This window comes from Canis lupus, chromosome 33, assembly GCF_011100685.1.
Source record: "Canis lupus familiaris isolate Mischka breed German Shepherd chromosome 33, alternate assembly UU_Cfam_GSD_1.0, whole genome shotgun sequence".
NCBI classification, from domain to species: domain Eukaryota; kingdom Metazoa; phylum Chordata; class Mammalia; order Carnivora; family Canidae; genus Canis; species Canis lupus.
In genome coordinates this window covers 12997190-13018918 of record NC_049254.1, presented here as the reverse complement: position 1 = coordinate 13018918, position 21729 = coordinate 12997190, and the positions used below count along the sequence as shown (strand labels likewise).

Below are 21729 nucleotides of genomic sequence, written 5' to 3'. Positions count from 1 at the left end.
GCCTGGTGTCCCTCCACAATGCACGTGGAGACCTCTACCTACTGTCCCTGCCTCTTAGGAGCGGAGGAAGCCTCCAGAAAGTCAGGCACAGGCTCTCTGTGAACAACAACAACTGCACCAGCTCTTCCCTTGGAAGAGCCACCCCCCAGGTTGATTTGATGGCAGCCAATTAAATCACGTCTCTGTCTCAGGAGAAGTGAGGTCAAAGCAAGCTGATGTTTGGCGTGATCCCCAATCTCTTTCTTTAAAACTTTTTTTTTTTTTTTTTTTTTTGTGGATAGCTGACACACAATGTTACTTATGTTAGCTTCAGGGGTACAGCTTGGTGATTCGGCAACTCTGTATGTTATGCTATGCTCACCACTAGTGTGGCTACCATCTGTCACCAGGCCACACCATGGTGTTTCCACTGTCTTCCCTATGTTGTGTCTTTTGTTCCTGGTGACTTATTCACTCCGTGACTGGAAGCTGTACCTCCCACTCCCCTTCACCTATTTTTGCCCATCCATCATCAGTCTCCCCATTGGCAACCCCCAGTTCTCTGTATTGCTCTTTGACCCTCCATTCTTTAACCTGGCTCCCTCACTGGCCAGAAGGGAGGGCATGGCAAATGTTTGCTCTTGCTTTCTTCCTCTCACAAACTCCCTGGGGTGCAGTGCCTGACAATTATGTTCCTCCTCCTGACTCATGGCAGCTTTCTCCTTACATCTTCTCTTTTACAGAGCAGTGATAGTGAAATTTCATAATGGGAGACAGGAGAAGATTGAAAGCACCTTGGCTTAATATTGCCAGATGTTATTCTCCTGTCAGCTGTGGCACATGCAGTGAATCATTTGCAGTGGTCTCTGCTCCCAGTTTTCTCCATGCTGTGCATTCTCACTAATATTTGTCCTTTTTTTTTTTTTTTTTTTACTGACTTTGGCATCAGAACCAAGCATTTTGCCAAAGTGGAGGAAAAGCCTTTCCAAAACTTTGCTTATAGTTAAATTGCAGAATTCAATAATTTAAAGAGTCCTTTGGTTGCTTGATTGTATGGTTAGAGTAATAAAAAAAAAAGCTGTAGTTAAATTTCTCAGAAATTGAAATATTCATACGCTAAGCCATTTCTGATACAATTGTAATGGGTACTTTTAAGCCCACAGTATATGATCAGGAGTCTAAGAGGTCAAAAGAGCAATTTTAGATTATTAATATTAATGACCTCTTTAGTCATTCAATTTCCTTTAGAATCTCATCAGTATGTAGTTTACTTTCATTTCCTGCTGATAGTCCATTTCTAGCATTTGACGGCTTCCCGATGTTTTTAGTAATCTTCTATCCCGAAGTGCTGTGTAGTTGACAATGTTGTTACTCAGTGTCGTCCATGGACCTGGCATTGCCTGGAACTTGTTAGAAATGCAGAGTCTCAGGCACATCCCAGACCTACTGAATCTGAATTTGAAATTTAACAAGGTTCCCAGGTGATTTATGAGCATAGTAAAATCTGAGAAGCGTTGGCCATCAGCACTGGTGAAAACCCTCTAAAGAGACACCATAATTCACTCAGTATTTTTTTAAAATAAACTATTTATAGCAAATAAAAAAAATGGAGGGGAATCAAGCCACCCCTTTGCACTCTGGTTCTTACAATATTATTTTTCAAATCTGTGCCACTTCCTTCCCCCAATTAAAATAGAGACAGCTGTTCCCGTAGTGCACCTGGATTGTGCGTGGTCCGGCTCCAGTTAGGCTTCTGCATCAGTCAAGCCAGCTGAGAGCAGCTGTGGCCCCGCTTCAAGTCAGCACTTCTTCAGGCCACCTGTTACAACAAGCGACCTCAGAACACTCCCAGCAATCTCGTCTCCAGTCCTTTCCTCCCCCGTACCCCCCCGTAACAGCCCATAGTAATTGAAAGCAACATAAATTACTTGTCAAAAGTAGATCTCTATGAAGAAAAGCAGCTGTGTTGTATGGAAGGAACCTAATTGTACTGAGTCCTTCCCTTCCTCCCCATCAGTTAAAACCACGGGAGAGAGCAGTGGGACGATGGGTTATCAAACCCCCCGCAATCCCACCAGGAGGGGCCTCTACCGCCAAAGCAAAATGAACATCTAAACAAAGACTCTGCTAATGTAGGCCAAGCCCAGAACTGTCAGGATAATTGAGGATAAGAGTTCCTTTGTTCTCTCTTCCCACTCCCTGCTATTTTCTCCTGTCTCAATCCTCCATTTAGCCTTATCCTCAGCAATTGCCCTACCTTTTTGGCATTCCAAGAATACCTCTATGCCTCTACCTCTTCCTGTGTACACCCACCCCTTCCTGCTCTATAGTCTTTTGTGACTTGGTTAACTCAGTAGCTACACTGATTTGGAGTCCTGCCTATAGCGCAGTTTTTTTCATGATGGGACCAGAACCAGTAAACGGGTGCACTCATTACCATGGAGCAGGGGTTTAGGGAGGCAAAAGGGCAACGAGGGTACAGAATCCAGTGTGTCTGGTGATAGGTGTAAGCTTTTGGCCTTTATTTGAAAGGCCCAGAATGCCTGGGGGCTCAGTCGGTTGAGTGTCCCAACTCTTGGTTTCAGCTCAGGCCATGATCTTAGGGTTGTGAGATGGAGTTCCATGTTGGGCTCCATACTGGGTGTGGAGTCTGTTTAAGATTCTTTCTTTTCCTCTCCTTCTGCCCTTATCCCCCCTGTGCCCAGCAATGATTTTAAAGATGATAACAATAGCTGCAATTGAAGACCCAATCATGCTCAGTTACTTATTACAGAACTTTGAGGTACTATCATCACTATCATCACCATCATCAGTGCTTTAGGAAACAAAGACTCTAAGAGATTGAAAAGAATTCCACAGTTAGTCAACTATGGCATCAGACTCACACTCAGATTTGACTCCCAAGTCACTGCTCTTGTACAGTGGTCTTCTTCCCTTATGGGTGTCTTAGCAGATGGGCATAGTGTGAACACAGACATGTCGGCAACAAGATGATGCATGGAAATGCAGCCAAGTAGCCATATGGTGGGCATTAGCAAAGTCTGTTTGGAAGTAGTAGAACATCTGCTATGGGCCTAGGGTTCATGCCAGGATTTGAATGCTGGAAGTATGGGCACAAACCAAGTAGGGTTCGGTCTTTGGAGAATGAGGGCTCCTGGCCATTATCAGTTGCAGGTCCTCTATCCAAATAGAAGTAATCATCTAGACTAGAACATGGGGACTGAGCCCTAGCAGCCAGTTACTAAGAAGAGCTAGGGACAAGGAGGAAGTGGGAATAACAAAGAAATGGAAAAGACAGATTTCATTTTCACTTGAGATATGGACCTGTGAATTGTAGAATCTGCTCTAATGGTTATAGAACTGGCCTCAGACCGGGTGTAATGGAGTCTGAAGGTGGAGATTTTGACCAAGAAGTAAATTTCTGGGGCTTCCTTCTGTGGTAGTAGGAATTTAAGTGGAAATTACAAAGAGTCAGACTCAATTAAAGTATAGAAGGGATCCTATAAATCAGGACTCTGTGGTGGAACAGAGTGTTGTATAAAGATGTTATTGCTTCCTATCTCTAGGACTTTCTAAAACATTTCCTTGTTTACTGGGCATTTAATGACCTTGGTTACACTTCTTCACTCTTGCTGTGATCCCAAGCCCTTCTGATGTACCCTCAATCTAGCTCCTTGATCTCCCCTTTATCCATTTCTCTTGCACTCACTGCTGTTTGCCAGGATTACTCAAAGAAGGTACTGGTGTTTTTCGGTGGGAAAATTATTTCTGGAGCAGGACCACTTTGAATAGTGCTAGATATTTAGGATTCCTGGCCCCTGTTCATGAAATAGCAACAACCCTGCCAGGCTATCATGTGACAAGTGACCCTACACCTTTCTAATACTCCAGTGGAGACTTGCTCTATGGCTTTCTGGTATTCTTTCACTTTAACATACCAAGCTTATTCCCATCTCAGGGCTATCACATTTGCCTTGGATCGTCTTCCCGTGAAGATTGGTATTACCTCTCCTTTTTCAGTCTCCATTTAGCTTTCACCAAGAGTATGTCCCAACCTCATCCTGAGCATTTATCATGATCTGAAATTACTTTCCTTTTTTTTTTTTTTTTTTTGCTTTTTTCTCTCTCTCTTTTCACCTCCCATCACTAGAATGACATCTTTATGAGAAGGGGAACTTGTTCTTCATATTCACCTCAATATGTTGGCACTTTGAGTACCCGTAGATAGTAGGTCCTCAACTATTTTTTGAATTATATGAATTAAAAAATTGAATCTTGAGTTTTATGAAGGGACAGATGAACACTTTCTGAGATCCTATATGAATATGAAATTTCCTTTTTTAAAGTTTATTTATTTTTAGGTAATCTCGACATTCAATGTGGGGCTTCAACTCATGACCTCCAGATCAAGAGTTGCATGCTTTTCCAACTGAGCCAGTCAGGCGCCCCCCTCTATAAATGATTTCTGCATTGCATAGAAAATTGGGTTCCCTATCAACTGTAAAATTCTGCTGCTTTCTTTTCTACTGCTTCTGGAGTGTTTGAAGGAGAAGAAATTCTCCTCGGTTGGCCTCTAATGTCCTATTTACATTTATTTACCTGAAGATAAATGTGACTGTGTAGTTAACAGCATAATTAAGTCTCTCTTTTGGAAAAGACATTTTAATGATAAAAAGAGATCTTTACCTCATCAAGACAAAACTACAGGACATGGGTTCATAAATATGACTCTAAGGACTAGTCTTCCCAGAATGATTGGGAAGATAATAGAATCACTGGAGAGCCCTGAGCAAGCATCTTGCCATAAAATAAAATTAAAAACAAAAAATAAAACAAAACTTGCAAGAAGTCATTCTTCCAGTTTTTGTTGTATATCCTCTGTATTCCTGGCATTCTGATGGGCACTGGGAGAATGGTAATTTTGAGGGATCATTTCACCCAGTTGCTAGTGAAATCAAGGATGGGCCCCATAGGAGGTGTATTTGGTTTAAAAGCATGTCTGTCCTCCTATAACTCAGGCTTAGAGAGAAGTGGAGTCTGGTTGGCCCTCCAATACCATTGCTTCCAGGTACCACACAGCCTTTTTGTAACCCAGGCCCCATGGGTTCTTTGAGGGTAGGTAGTTCCAGTCTTCTGAAAAGAACATGGTTGAGGTTGCTTTATGTTGAGTTTGTGAATGTTTTTAATTCATATACACATGTCCTTCCTGGGTAAAATGGCATCTGGTTTCAGAAATCAGATACTTCACAGACCTCAAACTCATATTCCTACTATGCTAGTCCTTCCTGATACCCTTAGTCCTACTCCTACACTTCCCTTCTTTCCTGTACTCTGAGGGTGTTGACTCTAGCAAATGACATTTCCTAGATCTCTTGCCAACTAGTTGCAGTTAGGTCAGGCCAGTGTGAGGCACTGGAGTGGACTGGAGAGCAGGAAGAGAGAACAACTGCAACTTTTTCCTTCTCCTGGGATCAGTGTCCCAAACTGGCTGTGTCGCCTCTGCAGACAGCTCTTGCTAGTGACCTCCACCCTGAGCTCCTATAACATCACCTATGATGGTAAACTTAACACGTCCTCTGGGCTAGGCTGTGGCGCCCAGCTGTTAGGTCACATACCAGCTGTGGCTGTGAAGGTATCTGTGGAGGTCATTAACATGTACCATCAGTTGACTTTAAGTAAAAGCAGATTGCCCTTCCAAATGTGAGTGGGCTTCATCCAATCAGTTGAAGGCCTTACGAGCAAAGACTGAGAAGAAGTAATTCTGCCTAAAGCCTAAAATATCAAATCTTCCAGGCCACCAGCCAGCCCTTTAAATTTCCAACTTGTCAGGCCTAACAATTACATGATCTAGTACTTCCTTACAATCTCTCTCTTTCTCTTTCTTGCTCTCTCTCATTCTTCTTCCCATCTCCCTCCCTCTTAGATTCTATTTGTCTGTAGAACCCTGACTAATATACTACTTCTTCCCATTGACTTTCCAGCCTGAAGGGTGATAGTGGCTTTCTATAATTGGTATCTCTAGCATTGCCTCACAGTGACCTGAAAACTCTTTAGTGCTTCAAGCTCCTTTGTGAACCAGTTCCCTGCATTTAGTTTTTTCTTTTGAACTACAGTGTGGGTGTTGTTTTCCTAACTGAATTCAACTTTATCCCGAGGAAGCTTCTCAAGTCATTCAGAACCTAAAGTGCCCTTCTCTCAGGACAGGTAGCCCTGTTCCTTTAGCACCTAAATAAAAAGGGTTACCACTCCAAACCTTAGAAAAAAGAGGAGACCATATTACTGTGCCATTCTTTGCTATTGGTTAGTGAAAAAAAATAACCCTTGGGGAAGAAAAAATATTCTTGAGTGCAGCAGCCCTTTGGTTGAGAAGCCACTGGAGGAGTGAATGATTTTGAGTATGGATGTCAGTGAGAGTGGGGAGAGGGAAGGTAGGTGAGTGAAGCTGTGACTGAATGTGGAAAGGGAGGGTAGACTCGGTTCTGTGGGATTCGGTGTGAGGGAGTGGCACTGCGTGTTTGTGTATGAGTCGGTGGGACTCAGCATGTGAACTTGTGTGTAGTGGGAGTTGGCAGTATGTGTACGTGTCTGTTTGTATGTGTGTGACTTGGCATGTGTGCCCACAGGCATGAGCCTGCAAGTGAGTGTGGATGAGTGCATGTGTGAAGAGGGTTGGATGTTTCTCTACCTAAGTTCAGGGAAGAGGTGTGAGTGTATGAGTATACTTGTGCTATAGACTGAATGTTTGTGCCCCCCACCCAATTCGTATGTTGAAACTAAATCCTTAATGTGATGGTGGGTTCTTTAGGAAATGCTTAATCTCTCATGAATGGATTAGTGACCCGTAAAAGGGACTCCAGAGAGATCTCTCACCCTTTTACCATGTGAAGACCCAGCAAAAAACACCATTTATGAACCAGGAAGAGGAATCTCACCAGACACCAAATCTACTGGCATCTTTATTTGGACTCCTAACTCCCAAAACTGTGAGAAATAAATGTTTATTGTTATGAGTTCACTGCGTTTATGATATATTGTTCCAGGAGCCTGGACAATGACAGCTTGTGTATGATGAGGAAAGTCTGTAGGAGTGCTGCAGTTGAGCAAGTGCAAGTGCATGCAGAGGAGAGAGACTCTGCTAATGAGGTTAGGTGAATGTGACAGCAAATGACTAAGAGTGAGTAGGATAGCATGGGACCAAGTGTGAGGACTGTATGAGACTAGGTGTGAGTGTGACTGAGTGGGACTAGGTGTGAGTGGGACTGCATGGGACAAGATGTGAGTGGGACTGAGTGGGACTAGATGTGAGTGGGACTGAGTGGGAGTAGGTGTGAGTGGGACTGAGTGGGACTAGGTGTGAGTGGGACTGTGTGAGACTAGGTAGGAGTGGGACTGAGTGGGACTAGGTGTGCGTGGGACTGCGTGGGACTAAATGTGAGTGAGACGGCGTGGGACTAGGTGTGAGTCTGAATGTGACTGGGTGTGAACTGGAGCATCTTGTGACAAGGTATGGCCGCGTGTGTGACTATGAAGAGTATAAATGGCGCGGAATATGAATGCGGCTCTGTCCTGAGTGTGCAGGATGGCAAATGTATGAGGGAGAGGGACCACGTATGAGTGAGTGACTGCATGACTGAGTGAGCTGACTAGCCTGAGTGTGAGTGTGGGGGCCGAGTGAGCCTGAGCAAGACTGGATGGAAGTCGGTGGGCCGACTAGTATGAGTGCAGAGGAGTAGGAGTCGGATGCTATGGCAGTGAGCAGGAATGTGAATGAATGGGGCTGTTGTGGATGATGGTGAGTAAGCCTGAGGGGGGCTGAGTGACTGTCAATGGCAGGACTGGATGTGAGTGAGTGAGTGTGTGAGAGCAAGGGCCTGAGGGTGGCTGTGTATGCGGGTGAGCGGGCCTGTGCCCCTGGGTGTGTGGAATGAGACCAAGTGCTTCAGTCCACATGCTGGTACCGCTGGGAGTCAGACAAAGGGGTGGACTGAAATCAAGTAGGCATTTAAGTATCAGGGCACACAGCGGAGTTAGAATCCAAAACACAGAAGACACTAACTTGGGGGGAGCAAAGAGACATAATTATTGTAGAAAGAGTCAAGGAAAGGAATAAATTAAAAAAAAAATCATGAGGGGGATCCCTGGGTGGCTCAGCAGTTTAGTGCCTGCCTTCGGCCCAGGGAGTTACCCTGGAGTCCAGGGATCGAGTCCCACGTCGGGCTCCCTGCGTGGGGCCTGCTTCTCCCTCTGCCTGTGTCTCTGCCTCTCTCTCTCTCTCTCTCTCTGTCTTTCATGAATAAATAAATAAAATCTTTAAAAAAAATCATGAGAACAGTAGGGCAGGGTGAGAGAATAAGGTCAGCCCCTATCCAGCAGCATCAGCACTTACACCCCTCAGGATAGAAACCAGGCAAACACCTGGATAGAGGACACGATGTGCCAGCTGGGGGGGAAGAACCCACCTAGATCCTTCTTGATAGAGCATGGACCCATTCCAGGATGTGGCTCTCTTCACTGCTCACTGATGAGACTAGGAAGGTGGTTGCAGCCCAGTGAGGAGGGAGATGAAGCCCTGACCACAGAATTAAATTTACTGAATCGAGCTTTTTATTCCATCCCTTCTTGCTTCCAGCATCCATGAAAACTTCCAAAGTTTCATTCAATACAGGGATCCCAAAACACACATCAAAGAGGTCTGATGAGGCAGGCTGGTCTTGGCAGTATTGCTTTTCCTCCCAGCTCTGGGCAGCGTGAATCTTGTTACGTTCTGTGCCTCTCCTGCCCTGTTCTCTTTCTTCCGGCCTCACTTCCGTTACAGGACTGAGTTCCTACAATGAAAAACCAAAGAGATTCTTGCTTTCAGTTAACAAATAAATTAAATTGAAAGTCTGGGTCACAGCCACATGTTGGGATTGTTTGCAGTGAGATATATAATAAGTTATTTAGAGGGAAGGTGTGTCTTTCATATATAAATAACCAAGATATTGATACGGTCACTAGATAACATTTCTGTTGAAACCAAGGAATAAATGATAATTTCTAGATGATAAAGCAAGGGTTTGTTAGCCAAGTTCTATGGACATGATGAACTAAGGTCCAAGAATCCCTGAAATTATATGCATCAATATGAACATGCATTTTTCTGGGTGGGGCATCCACAGTGTACATTAAAGTTTCAGAGGGAGCCTCTTGACCCCCAAAGTTATAAGCTGCTGTTTTAGAGGTTACCGCCGTGTAGACATTGAGTTTTATTGCGAGAATTCTGTCTTTGTGATTTCTCTAAAGCTGTTCCTGCTGCTTTGACTAGTGCGGGTCTGGCTGAGCTTTAACCTTCAAGGGGTTGCTGTTATTAGAAACATTTGCAATCCTTAAAGTCAACATGAAAGGTAGAAAAAAAGAAGAGGGAATTTGCCGCCTATTGACTCTAAAAGCAATACGAATGAATTCAGTTCGTCTGTATGTATAATAATTTTTGTTGTGCCAGTTTCCATGGCAACTACTTCTTTAAAATATTCTACTCTTTTAACACTTGGGTTTATTAATTTGATCACCTTATTCTCAGGCATTGGCACATACCCATAATTTTTTACATACTATTCTTTCAAAAATGAGAAAAACCTCTTTCTTCGACTATTTCTTTTTATCTGTTTTGCGATAGCCAAGAAGGAGTTGGATCTCATTTTAACAGGACATATAGGATAGATCCAGATTTTGTGGGACTTGAAGCTGATAACAGCTATAGGCCCCTCTTTAAGGAAAAAAATAAATATTATGAATTCATCAGTGATAGGGATTTTCTTTGGACCTTGGGCAAATGAAAGGTCCTGAAGTTTAGGCTTAATTAGCATCACCGCATGTGAATACGTGCACATGGAGAACAGACCTATTTAACTTTTTAATATTGGGGTCAGGAATTAATTTTGGCTATTTTTGCTTTACTCTGAAAACAAGTCTACCCTTAAGAAGAACTACCTGGTCAAATCATGTATTCATTGTTAGCTTGAGGGATTGATACAAACTTAGACTATGCCTGGATCCATAAGAATTCAAGTACCATAAACATCTAGTACCAAAGGGGCAGCTAAGGGGAGAACTGATTGAGTTAACAGGTTCAAAAAAAGAGGGAAAACTGACTCTAGAAACTTGTTCTTTTGAGATGCTCAGAGAAGTGTCCTGGTTTAGAAAGAAAAAAACCGACACAACAAAGAAGCTTTGTTCTAAAAGGTAGGTTTTTGCTTTGTACTCACTGGCTCTGAATAAATTAGTAAGGGGAAACCAGTGTTACCATAGAACTACCAGTGGGACTTAGGTGCTACAAAAGTCATTTGTGAATAGGATGATAGAACAAGAGAGATTGGGAGGAGTTCCACAGAAAAAATGTGTTATACAAACAATATTGGTATGAGCATACAAACACAATTTCCAAATGTGCCGTTAATAATTTCATTTTATAATTAATATGTAGGCTGCTAACAATTCTGAATTTATTGAAGAAATAATCTCCTTGCAGCAAAACAAAGCTCGTCTGGCTTTGGGAAGCAACAGGCGTAGGAAAAAAAACTTGTAAAGATTCTTACTATAAGGTCAAGGTCAAAACATTGCCTTTCTTCTTCTGCTTCACTGAATAATGTAAAGATGTCTGGAAAGGAGCCAATCAATTAAAACCATAGCCAGAGGGAATTGTTCGGGGAGAAGGCTTGTGGCAGTAGCAGCCCATGAAAACATTCCCTTCTCTTTCTGTCTTCCCGAGTGAAGAATAAATCCTGATTAGCCCATATTAAAGAAGGGTACTCATTTGCCAGTGAAATGTAGAAATTGCATCTTCTGAACAGCATGGTATCTAATTATCCTTATAGAAAATAATTTTATTTTTCTGTTACATACTTTCAAAAGATATGATATTTCCTTGGGCATGATTATTCTTCGGCTGTGTGCAAATAACCCCATTTAGAGTAATATTTAAAACTCTGTATTGGATTTCTTGAGAGTTTCTGGTTGATTAGGACATCTGAGTAGATAACATGGTAACATGTTGGTGTGGTGACAGAAACAATACTCCAGGGTGGTCTACACCCAGGACTCATAAAACTTGAAAATATACCATACATTTTTCATTAATACATGTACATACACACATACATATGTGTGTTTGTGCGTGTGTGGTACGTTTTGTGGGACGATGTGAATCTCATCAGTAGTAATATGTGTGGTAATCGTTAACAAAGTTCTCCCAGTGTGTCAGTGTCTTCACCTTTTGGGTGCATGGTGGGACCGAATTCCGTAATTCCATGGTCCTTTTATTGTTAGGTTTGGACCACGTGACTAGGTCTAGCTAAAATTTAGGAGCAAAGATGACATTTGTTACTCTGGTTGATTGCAAGGCTTTTTGCTCTGTGATATTTGAAATGGTGGCTGTTCTGTGAGTCTGTGTTTCTGAATGGCAAAGAAGAGCAGAATGCCCAGTTCACCTGTTACGGATTTGTAATATAAGAAGTAAATCTTTTCCCTTTAAATCATTGAAAATTTGGGGTTGTTTGTTATCATTGCATACCTGAGTCTACTCAGATTTCTGTAATTATTATAAGGGCAGATTTGGGGACAATTTACCAAAAGTATAATTCTGATGACTTAGGTTGGAGAAAAATCTTAGAGTTGCCATCTCGAGAAATAAAGGGCGGTTGTTTCAATTTTTACACATTGCAGTTTGTTTTTTGACTAGAACTCCAAAGAGTTTATTGTACTGTAAAAATTTTTAGGACCTTAAGCTGCACAAATCACTTGCAAAATTCATTTTTGCCTCTAGAGTTGCTCATGGACTGTTTTCAGTAGTTGAAACCAGTTCTCACTGCTGAGGAGACCCCGTAAGTAATGTCAGTTTTTTTCTTAGCAAAGTTGAAGCTTCAACTAAACATAAACTTGATTTATAATACTTTTAAATGCAAAATTGATGGATTTTTTGGGAGGGGTCTGTCATTAAACACATTTTATTGACATAGGATTTTACAGCCACAAGTATGATAGAGTGTTGGGGAATGCCTAAAAATGCTGAGTTTGTTGGCAGAGTCTAGATGATTCTTAATTTCCAACAGAATGTCACTTTTTGGAGGCAGGAGCCGACTGTTGTATTATTTTAGCCAGGCTTCTTGAAAGATTAGCCTATAATTTCTTTCTCTACTCTCTGACATTTTTACTCACTCTTGTGAAGTTTTAGTCACCATCTCCACGCTAAGCCAGCTCTGGAAAAGGTCTCTAATTTGCTCCAAATCACCAAGATCTTTTGACACATTTCAGACTTATTATTTTGATCTCTCTGCAGCTTTTGAAATCGACCCATCATTTCCTTCTTAAAACTCTTCCCTCCCTTGTTCCCTGATACCACTCTAGCTTGGAGTTTCTATTGGTCTCTGTATCAGAGCCTAGTCATGGGTTCAAGAACTATACTGAAAATATTCACTTGCTGCTGCTTTGATTAGGATCCTCTATGGGACTTCTGCATTCAACAAATCAAGTGGAATTCATTATCTTCCCCTCCCCAAGTGTCTCTCTACCTTAAAGCCTGTTCTTTTTTATTTCCATTCTTGATGAATGAAGCTTCCATCTATTGAGCTATTAAACCAGAAACATGGGAGTCATTATTGATCCTTCATATATAAGTGTTTAAATCCTATTGTTTCAATTGCCTAAATATCTGGAATTTATCTATTTTTGGTAAAGCTGCCATATTTCTTTTTTGCCTTTTTTCCCCCCATGAGTTGATATAGCAGTTTCCTAACCAGTTTACTTCCCCCTTGTCTTAGTTTTCTGATTTATCTTCCACAGGGCAGTCATAATGATCCTTCCAAAGACAAATCAGAACATTTCACGCCTTTCAGCAAAACCCATCAGTGGTTCTCCATTGATTTAGAATTATACTCCAAATTCCTTTGTATGGCACACAGTGCCCCTTGGAAAGATTAGCTACCTCAATTTTTGTTTACTGCTTGCCTCCTGTATGTACACTCTGGAATTCTGGAATTCCTTAGGTCTCCAAATATCTATATTTTCTTTTACCTTTCAATGAGGTTGTTCCATCTGCTTATAATTGGATAAACAACTGTTCCAGTGTGTCTAGAATTTACCTAGGTTTAGCCCTAAAGTCTCCTCTTTGCCAGGCAGCAGCTCATTCCCAGGCAAATAGGGATGGTTTATCACCGTAGTTCAGAATATTGTTTCCCCTTAGTTTTCTGTATTTGTTTTTCAAGAACATTTATGTTGACTTCTTCTAAAATTCTGTTCCAACTCAATTTTTCCTTCAGGCTGAAATTTATCTGCATATCCTCCAACGTATTACCATATTCCATTTTTTAAAAAAGATTTTGTTCATTTATTCATGAAAAACACACAGAGAGAGGCAGAAATATAGGCAGAGGGAGGAGCAGACTCTCTGAGGGGAGCCTGATGTGGGATTTGATCCCAGGACCCCAGGATCACAACCTGAGCCAAAGGCAGACACTCAAACACTGAGCCACCCAGGCATCCTGGGATTTCCATATTCTACTTTAATATGATCCTGCTACAGTTTGTGCCATTTGAAGAGAATACATCTGCATCTGTAGCTCAGACACATCTAGCACAGTGTTAAACACATGGTAGGCCATTGATAAAGATTCGTTGTACTGTACTAGAAAAAACATTCAGGGCATTTATCTTAATGCTCTATCTAGTGAGTATCATGAATACTTTGCTGATTGTATAAGTGAAATGTTTCTGTTGTTTTCACCTTGAAATAAAATGTATTACTTTTCCTCATCAAATTAACTGCCATTATTTAACTCAAAAGTAGTGATGATTTTTCTTGTTCTTTTAATAGATCCACCATTTGTATATTTAACCCTCGTTTGAACATTTCTCCCCTGTTTCTTCTCTCCCAAGAGATTTAGAGATGTTTGGATTATTTCAGTGTTTTTTCAAAAAAGGATTTCTTAAAGCACACAATTATGCCCCAAAATGTACTGGGTGCTGTGAAATGCTAGGTATAAACCAAAGAAAATTGACTTCTGTTTTCCAGAAGTTTACAATTGTATACAATTAAGCATACAGAATTAATTACACGATATTTTCTTAAGAATTTCATTTGGCACATGAGTCTGAGAACTACAAATCAAAATTATGGGTATACAATCTGTTGTCCTGAGGATCTCTTCCTATAACATATGAAATGTGTAGCTGATAGAGATGGATAGAGTGGGGTATTACTTGGGAAAACCCCCTAGCCTACCTCCATGTTTCTCCTTTACTCTCACATGACTGATCACACTTCTGGTCCCCAAATATGTGGGGTTGTTCCCCACCAAGCAATTTTCTACAATATTGTCAGGGTGCCCTACAGTTTAACTCAATTCTGATACCTATCTACCAGGAGATAGCTTCATATCCCACAGGTTAAGGGCTCAGTCCCACAGGACTGTTCCACCCCACTGCAGATGCCAAGTGCAAGTTCAGTTTGTCTCCTGTGCTTCTGCCCCATAGTCTATAAACCAGAGGTTCCCATTACCTCCTTCCTGGGTTTGATTAATTTGTTAGGGTAGGTCTGGGAGGGTCCCAAGCACAGGAGCTTCTGTCCTTGTGCGGTTGGTGTATACCTTCCTTGTACATAGATGTATTCACCAATTAAAAAGCTCTCCAAACACCATACTATCAGGATTTTTTAAAAAAAGATTTTATTTATTTATTTTCGAAAGAGAGTGAGCGAGCACACACATGTGTGCGAGCATAGGGAGGGGCGCCCGGGAAGGGAGAGGGGGAAGCAGATTCTGAGCTGATCGCAGACCCCAGTGCGGGGCTTGGGGCTCCATCCCATGATCCTGAGATCATGACCTGAGCCAAAACCAAGAGTCGGGAGGATGCTTAACTGAGTGAGCCACCCAGTCACCCTACTATTGGGATTTTTGTGGAGGCTTCATCACGTAGGTTCATCAGTTATTAATTCTCTTCTCAGCTCTTCTCCCCTTCTAGGGAATGAGGGGTTAGGGGTTAAAAACTAAGCTTCTAGTCATGGTGTGGTTTTCTAGCAACCAGTTCCCATCCAGGAGCCATCCAGAAGCTCCTCTGAACCAAAGACATTTGCATCACCCAGGAAATTAAAGGCTATTTTGAACCCTGTGTCAGGAACTCAGGTCAAAGACCAAATAATAGGAAAAAAGATATTCCTGGTACTTCCATCACAGGAGCTCAGTGGCAGGGGGGAGGGGCAGAGACCGTTGTATGTGTTTTTTAATTATCTCACAGGTATTTACTTTCTTGGTTACCAAAAACAACCAAAAAAGGCTTACTATTTGAAACACACAACAGGATCTTTCTCCTTTCCTTTCATTGATTTGTTTTAAATTTTAGCTATCCTATTTTTAATGTTAAGGAACTTCTTGTCTCCCATTGTTCCTTTTCAATGGCACTCTGTTTCTTATTGATATAAACTCATTTCTTAGAAAATGTTAATGATAGGGTTTAAAAACCACTTCATTCTATCCTGCGTTGTCTTTGTTTCCTTGGTAGCCATACTTTGCCCTGTTTATTTTTCCTGTTAGAGGATTCTCTCAAGGCTGGTGTTACTTGGCTGTTTATTTATATTAAGAGTGAGGCAATAGAAAACTGATTGAAAGCCTTGGGTCAGAAAGGCTTATCTGCTGATGCCTTATTCTGAGAGGACTCAGCCTTTTCATTAGAAGCCTTCAAGTTTGTGGTGTCTTTGGGACTATTGGGTTTTTGGGAGGGAGAGGAAGCCTCTAATATACTGCCCTGGGCGGGGATTTAAGCCTAGATTGTGGCATTCTAGAAGAGGGGGGCTGGGGATTACTAGTCACTTGTGGAATTTCACGTGTCCACTCCGTGTTCCTACCTCCTACACCTTACTTATGTTTGAAGCCTTCGGGTTTGATTTCTCCAGGGAACTAACCTCTCATCTTTTAGGGAGGGTGGTAGGGGATGATGGTGGTGGTGGAGATAACCACCAGTTTGGGAGGGGTGGCTGGGATCAGCCTGTGGATCCAATTTCTTTATATAAGCTTTCCTCTGAATTTGTCTTTTCTAGTCACTAAAATGCAATAGAGTGTGTTGTTGGCACAGCCACCTCTGTAGAACACCTCTACAGAGGTAAGAGGATGTGGTTGGAGTGGATGAACTGAAAATTAGGCTTCTTTAGGAATTCCAGAAAAAAATCACATAGCCAAACTGTCTAATCACCAAAAAAATATTCTGTGCAGGAATCTCTTTTTACTAGTTTTCAACAGGTTAGTTTCATGTAAAATAAAGACCCGACAATAAATGTCTTAACACTTTTCAAGACCAAATTTCCACTTGATATTTTTGTTTGTTTGCTGTCAGATGTTACTAAGGATTAAGATTTAAAAAAATTTTCCACGTGGATATATATAAAAAGGAACCCTTTCATTCTTCATGTTTTGTTGATTCTGTTTCCTAGTTTTCTTACTTTCAGTTGCCTGCACCATGGGGAAACCACCCTCATTGCTCAGTGTTCTGATGAAAATGGCAAGACCTTCCACACTTGCAAGGCAGCCTTTCTTGGCTTATTTCAACCCCTCCCCCATGCTGCTGCCATAATGAAGGCTTAAAATCAGGCATAAGTGTAACACCAGAGCAGAGATACTTCACCTGAAATCATCCATGATGGTGAACTTTACAAGTCTGTAAGCCCTTTGAATCATAGATAAAAAATTGTGTTCGTGATTATTTTAGGGAAGAAGTGTTGAATTTTATCATATCTTTGATAGAGCCTGTGATACTCCCAAGTAGATTCAAAATGATGAATAACGAGGATGATAGCTGATGATCTCAGCGCACACACTCATACATGCACACACACACACACACACACACACACACAGTCTCCATTATTTATCTGGAAACATGGTTGTTAGACATCCAAGTGGCATCTGTGATTGATCACTCTTCTTTTCTCCCCGTATAATGGTAGTAAAAGAATGACTGTTAGTGAAGTGTCTGTCAGAGTGAACCACAAATATGTTCATTAGAAAACAGGCTGTTAAAGTGGATCTAGTATAAATATATTTTGCATATCACAAAGACACCTAAATTTTTTTTAAAGATTTTATTTATTCATGACACACACACACACACACACACACAGGCAGAGACACAGGCAGAGGGAGAAGCAGGCTCCATGCAGGGAGCCCGAGGTGGGGCTCGATCCTGGGTCTCCAGGATCAGGCCCTGGGCTGAAGGCAGGTGCTAAACCACTGAACCACCCAGGCTGCCAAAAGACACCTAAATTAAGGAAAGCTGTGGAAGAGCAGAGAGCCATTTTTCAATTATATATCACCAATGTGGTATTTTTTGATGTCTTACTCAGTAATTGAAAGGTCTGAAAATGCCATACCTGTCTATGTCATTTGGGGTCATTGCTTTTAATGCAGGCAGTGAGTCTAGAAATCCTACCCAACTCGGAACAATCATGCTTTGACTTATTCCTATTTGTGCAATTACCACGATTGCACCTCATTGAACACTTTTATGTTTATGCACATGAATATTTATTGGGAAATAGACCTGGGCATTAAAGAAAAAAAAAGTCATCCAGCTTCCTTGACTTCGTCAGGTTGTTTGTGGAGAGGCTATTTCACAAACACACAAGCTACAAATCAAAAGGATGTGACACCTTTTTATATTATCAGGCAACATGGTGAAGAAAAAAATGAAATGGAGTTTGTGAACTTTATTACTCAGGGTGACAAGTTAATATGTGGGTGATGGTGTGCTGCTCCTAAATGAGATTTGTTGCATCCTCAGAACTGTGTAAAATGTCTAAAGAGAGAGGGAAGTTTCCATGCCATAGACAGTAGCATGGGCTCTCCTGAGGAAGTGAGATTGGAAACTTGTAAGTTTGCAATCGTTCGCAGGCGATAAAGTGTGTGAAGTGGAGAGCAGCAAGAGACTGTGCTTGCATGAAGAATTTTAATGACTGAAACTTTCTTTTCTTATTAATTTCAACATAGAAAGGGCAGTGAGATAAGGAAGTCATCAATCTTGCAGACATCTTTTTCCCCTACAAAAGGCAATGGTTGATTTGGTACAAACATCATAGAGCAGGAAGCCAGAAAATAGAATCAAATCAAACATGATTTTATAGTTGTTATCGTTCCTAAGAATATCTATGCTCCCATAGGCATATGTCTAAGATAGGAGAATTATATTGGAATTCTTGGTCTGCGCACTGAGGGGCTGTTGGTCATCCGGAACGGATTTGCCTATTGGATATGACAGGGCTGCTCTACGAGGCCTCGCTGTGCCTGCTTTTGGACCTACTCATGATTCGAGGTGATGTTTCCACTTTGCACGTAAGACAGGTGGGTTATGTTACTTGCTGGGTAGAAAGGATGGCAGGAGATGAGTTACCTGAAACTATCTGACTCATCACTATCCCCTTCATATTGACGTAATGTTGGAAGAGGATCACTGAGTCATATAGAACTAAAGCATTCTTTTCAACTTGCCTGTTGGGCTCTTGTCTGTCCTGCCACAATAGACTGTGTAGATGGAAACCAGACAGACTCAAATGAATTGTCTGATTAAATGGGCCAACTGTTTCAATTGTGACACAAATAAAGGATATTTCTGTATCAATTTCTACCTGTATACCTTGTTATCTCATATTCACATATGTTTTCCAGAAAAGACTTGGAAGTCTTAGAGAACTATTTTGAAATCCTTGTGAAAACCTAAGATTGAGGATCACAACACTTTTTCCTTTTCATATGGGTATTCACAATTTAAATAGCTTTACATCTTTGTTTTTTCTTTTGACAAATGAAAAATAACTAATTTTGCTCCCCATTGGAGGTACTAAAATAGGATTATTGACAGGACACTTGGAGCTGTCCACCTGGCCCACGGTTCCTACATTTTTTTCTGAGATAGCACTAAAATATTTGACCAAAAATTGCATAGTATTTCCCAGATCAGACCCTTATTTATTTATTTATTATTTTTATTTTATTTATTTTTTTAAAGATTTTATCCATTTACTCATGAGAGACACAGAGAGAGAGGCAGAGACAGGGAGGGAGAGGGAGAGGCAGGCTCCTTAAGGAGCCTGATGCAGGACTTGATCCCCAGACCCTTAGGATCACAACCTAAGGCAAAGGCAGACACTCTACCACTGAGCCACCCAGGTGCCCTAGGCCCTTCTTCATAAAAAAAAATAATAATAATACCCAGCTATAAAAGAGTAGAATGTGTATTTGCAGTGTATTATTCCTTATTAAACCAGTGAACAAAATGGCCTTAAAGGGACATTCAATTGAATCCAAGAAAACATTATTTGAGGACCTATTATATGTTGAACCTTGTGAAGGGCATTGGGGAGAAAAAGACAAACATTATACAATCTACAAATTAAGTAAAGATGTTAAACAACTCTAACACAATGTAATAAGTGCTATGATAAAAAATTTGGTTGTGTGATTTCAGTGTCAATAGACTTCTGATTCAGTTCATTTCATCTGCCCAAGAAAATATTTTTGTAGTGAGGAAATGGCACCACTCCTCACCACTGGGAATTACTTTTTATTAAGTGGTTATTTACTTGGATAATTTTACCAGATATTTCTTTAAAGATGATATTGAGGGAAAATAAAACTTTTTAGTACAACCATCTTTGGCTTATAAACTGTGATTAGTGAGTGCATGGTGCATATGTAGCCTCCTGCCCATCTGGTCTTTTGTTGAAGAACTAAATAATTGGTTTCTGTAGGATCTAGTATGATACTAAAGCCAAGTCCTCACTGGATTAATTTTATCATTCTCTTCTTTGGGCCATTTTTTTTTTCTAATTGAGAACGTTTATTGAGTATAAAAGTAATTGCTTCATAGTCCTCAGAAAAACTATTGTGACTATGCCCATGATTTGCTCCTTATCCTAAGACCAAAATTTAAGTTATCTTTTTGTCTGAGACTTTTTCAGTTTTATTTTTTACCACTTGGAAAAAAGAAACCATTGCATATTCCAATCCTGGAAGTCCCTGAATTTCAGAACTCTGAATGTAGGGCAAGTATGAAAGAATTAGGAAGTGAGTTTGGCGGGAACATACCTTAGCATAATAAAGGCCATATATGAAAATCTTACAGCTAACATCATACTTAATGCTAAAAAACTGAGAGCTTTTCTTCTAAGATTAGGAATGAGAAAGGATGCCCAGTCTTTTTTTGAAGATTTTATTTGCTTATTTATTTGAGAGAGAGAGAGAGAGAGCTAGAGAGAGAGAGAGAGAGAGAGAGAGAGAGCATGAGTAGGGAGAGGGACAGAAAGGGAGAGGCAGAGAATTTCAGGCAGACTCCATGCTGAGTATGGAGCCCAAGGTGGGGCTGAGTCCTACCACTCTGACATCATGACTGAGCCCAAATCAAGAGTTGGATACTCAACCAGTAGAGCCACCCAAGCTCCCCAAGGATGTCCACTCTTACCACTTTTATTCAACATTGTAGTAGAAGTCCTTGCCACAGCAATTGGACAGGATAAAGAAAAAGCATCCAGATTGATAAGGAAGAAGTTAAAACTGTTGGTCTTTGCAGATGACATGTTATTATAGAGAAAACTTTAAAGATTCCACCAAAAAGCTATCGGAAGCAATAAATAAATTCAGTAAATTTGCAGGACACAAAATTAATACATAGAAGTCAGTTGTATTTCTATGTACTAATAATGAAATAGCAGAAATAGAAATTAAGAAAACAATTCCACTTATAATTGCACTAAAAAAAATAAAATACCTAGGAATAAACTTAACTAAAGAGGTGAAAGACTGCGGGATGCCTGGGTGGCTCAGTAATTAAGCATCTGCCTTCAGCCCAAGGCATGATCCTAGAGACCCGGGATTGAGTCCCACATGGGGCTTCCTGTATGGAGCCTGCTTCTCTCTCTGCCTCTGCCTGTGTCTCTGCCACTCTCTGTGTGTCTCTCATCAATAAATAAATAAAACCTTTAAAAAAAAGAGGTAAAAGACCAGTACTCTGAAAACTATAAAATATTGATGACATAAATTGAAGATGACACAAAGAAATGGAAAGATATTCCATGCTTAAGGATTGAAAGAATTAATATTGCTAACATGTTCATACTATCCAAAGGAAACTGTAGGTTCAGTGCAATCCCAGTCAAAAGATCAACAGCATTTTTCACATAACTGGAACAAATACTACTAAATTTTCATAGAACCACAAACAACTCCCAATAGCCAAAGCAATCTTGAGAAAGAATAATGCTCAAGGTATTACAATCCTAGATTTCAAGATATACTACAAAGCTGTAGTAGTCAAAAACAGTATGATATTGGCACAAAATAGACACATAGATCAATGGAAGAAAATAGAAAGCCCCAGAAATAAATCCATGCTTACGTGGTCAATTAATCCATGACAAAGGTGGCAAGAATATATAGTGGGGAAAAGGCCATCTCCTCAATAAATGATGTTAGGAAAACTGACCACTATATTCAAAAGAATGAAACTAGACCACTTCCTTACACCACACACAAAAATAAACTCAAAATGAATTGAAGAACTGAATGTGAGACTTGCAACCATAAAATGCTTAGAAGAAAAAAAAACAGTAATTTCTTTTTCTTTTCTTTTCTTCCTTCCTTCCTTCCTTGAGGCAGGAAGGAGGCCGGAGGCATGGAGGCGGGATATTGTGGCGGGAGGGAGTGTGAGTGAGTTGAGGGTTGTGTAGTGAGGGGGGGGAGG

General features: G+C 40.8%; 1 long non-coding RNA gene across 1 annotated transcript in view; it reads right to left on the bottom strand.

The window, feature by feature from the left end:
- Window positions 1–1676: 1676 nt before the first annotated feature.
- Window positions 1677–21729, bottom strand: part of LOC119867289 — a 41700-nt gene continuing 21647 nt past the window's right edge. The window contains exons 3-4 of the long non-coding RNA XR_005383063.1: window positions 8439–8804; window positions 1677–1798 (exon numbers count right to left, since the gene is read on the bottom strand). This is a non-coding gene — a long non-coding RNA (uncharacterized LOC119867289). The remainder of the gene's footprint in view (window positions 1799–8438; window positions 8805–21729) is intronic.